Source organism: Notolepis coatsorum (genome assembly GCF_963971535.1).
Source record: "Notolepis coatsorum genome assembly, chromosome: 15".
Classification (NCBI taxonomy): Eukaryota; Metazoa; Chordata; class Actinopteri; order Aulopiformes; family Paralepididae; genus Notolepis; species Notolepis coatsorum.
The window spans coordinates 8092508-8095083 of record NC_140179.1 but is presented as its reverse complement, the minus strand read 5'-3'; positions in this window follow the sequence as shown (position 1 = coordinate 8095083).

Genomic DNA, 2576 nt, shown 5'->3' with positions numbered 1-2576 from the left:
TCTTTCAACATAACAGGCATTAAACAAAATGGCCCAGTCATCTATTCACCTTTGTCTAATACATGAGGCGTTGTCTCTAATGTTATCTAGCTACTGATAGCTCCTTATATCATCAGTTTTGTGCTGGCTGGCTAAACGTGAGCTAACGTTAGCTACCTAGCTACCAGACCCTGTTAGCTCAGAGCTCCTCTTTCAACATAACAAGCATTAAACAAAATGGCCCAGTCATCTATTCACCTTTGTTTAATACATGAGGCGTTGTCTCTAATGTTATCTAGCTACTGATAGCTCCTTATATCATCAGTTTTGTGCTGGCTGGCTAACGTGAGCTAACCTTAGCTACCTACTAACGTTGAGACTAAAACTCCGCTCTTGGTGGTCAATTGTGTTGATGTTAGTTTTGTTTCATTAACAAATGAGGCAGAACACACAGTGAATGTATCCGTTTTGTTTATTGCACTTTTATTGCACTTTCTTTGCTGAAAAATAAATGCTACGTTGGCTAAATGGCTCACGCGAGTGTATTGGCACATTCAACTTTTCTGATTGGTTGAAAATTGTCTTCATGTTCGCCACCTACTGCCACCTACTGCTTTGGCATTGTACTACATCACTGTGCTCAGGAGGTAAAACCAATGTCTAACCATTACGTTGCGTTCTGAAAAGCGAAACTGACCCTGAAAACGAAACGAAAATGGCCCTGTGTGTAACCGCAGCCAGAGTGAAACACCTTGTGTTTGCTCTGTTTAGTTAGCTGTTGCCTAACTAATGACTCCATCCATGTTCGATGTTGTCTGTTGTTGTATCCTCTTTTGATTTAGTTTGTTTGATTTGTCTGTACTTGTTTGCTTTATTTGTTTGTTTGATTTTACTTTAATCGTTTCTCGTATTTGAATGTTTTTTTCTATTCTCGTTTCTCAGATCTTTTTTTCATTTCGGTCTTTGACTCATTGTCCTTCCTGAGAACGAGCCAGTGACTCTATACACTTCCTTTTCTGTGCAGTAAAGGCCTCTTTAGCTCTGTGTTTGGTTTCGGGGGGCGATAGCAGCCCACGGATACCCAGCAGATGCTGGCCAGCTTTTGTGCCACAGAGCTTTGAGATTTACCTCTGTTTCAGAGGCTGGAAAACAGGCTCCTTTAACATGCTGAAGGGTGTTGATAGCATGACCAATTCAAAGCCACACAGGGCGAGGGAGACACCATGTAGGTTTGTGAACGGTGCTTTGGCGGGACTGGGGACAAAGACGGTGGTGGACGGAGGTATGAGGCCCCTTCACACATACAGACGTATAGACAGACAGACAGGTGCTGGGTCCAATGAGACAGACTCACAGGGAAGACGTGAGGTAAAGGCCCAATGTACCCAAGACAGACAGACACACAGGTAGGTAACAGGTAGACAGACAAAAGGTCTGATGGGTGAAAGACTAGCTAGGTACAGTAGGTAGTAGGACAGACAGACAGACAGACAGACAGACAGACAGACAGACAGACAGACAGACAGACAGACAGACAGACAGACAGACAGACAGACAGACAGACAGACAGACAGACAGACAGACATACATACAGACGGACGGACGGACGGACGGACGGACGGACGGACAGACAGACAGACAGACAGACAGACAGACAGACAGACAGACAGACAGACAGACAGACAGACAGACAGACAGACAGACAGACAGACAGACAGACAGACAGACAGACAGACAGACAGACAGACAGACAGACAGGAAGTAAGACAGTTGGTCCAGGCAGACAGGCAGGCAGGCAGGCAGGCAGGCAGTGGAGCAGGCAGGCAGGCAGGCAGACAGGCAGGCAGGCAGGCAGGCAGGCAGGCAGGCAGGCAGGCAGGCAGGCAGGCAGGCAGGCAGGCAGGCAGGCAGGCAGGCAGGCAGGCAGGCAGGCAGGCAGGCAGGCTGTAAAGGACCTGTGCGGGTGATTGATGGCAGCGCTTGTGGCTCGCGCCTCGGCACGCTGTGCAGGAGGGATATTCATCCCCCACTTCCTGGGTCCTTTGTGTTCCTGAGCCCTAGAATGGGGGGGGGGGGGGGGGGTGGGTAGGAGGGGGACGGGGAGGGGGAGGAGGGAGGGGGGGCGGAGGGGCACCCGACCCGGAACATTGGCATGGCGCCCCCCTGAAATCCCCCTGAACCGCACACACACACACACGTACACACGTACACACACACACACACACACACCCACACCCACACACACACACACACACACACACACACACACACACACACAGAAGAGTGGCTCTACCATCTGCCGTGGTAATTCATCGCCCGCATGCCAGAACAGCCGGCGTGGCGCTTACGCAACATGCCAGAGGGCCCCCTGCACAATGCCCACAGACAAACAACACAAGCCGCAGTGGAATGCCTCAAAGAGGGGTCCTCTCTCTCTCTCTCTCTCTCTCTCTCTCTCTCTCTCTCTCTCTCTCTCTCTCTCTCTCTCTCTCTCTCTCTCTCTCTCTCTCTATTTCTCTCTCTCTCCCTCTCTCTCCCTCTCGCTCTCTCTCTCTCTCTCTCCCTCTCCTTCTCTCTATCTCTCTCTCTCCTTCCTC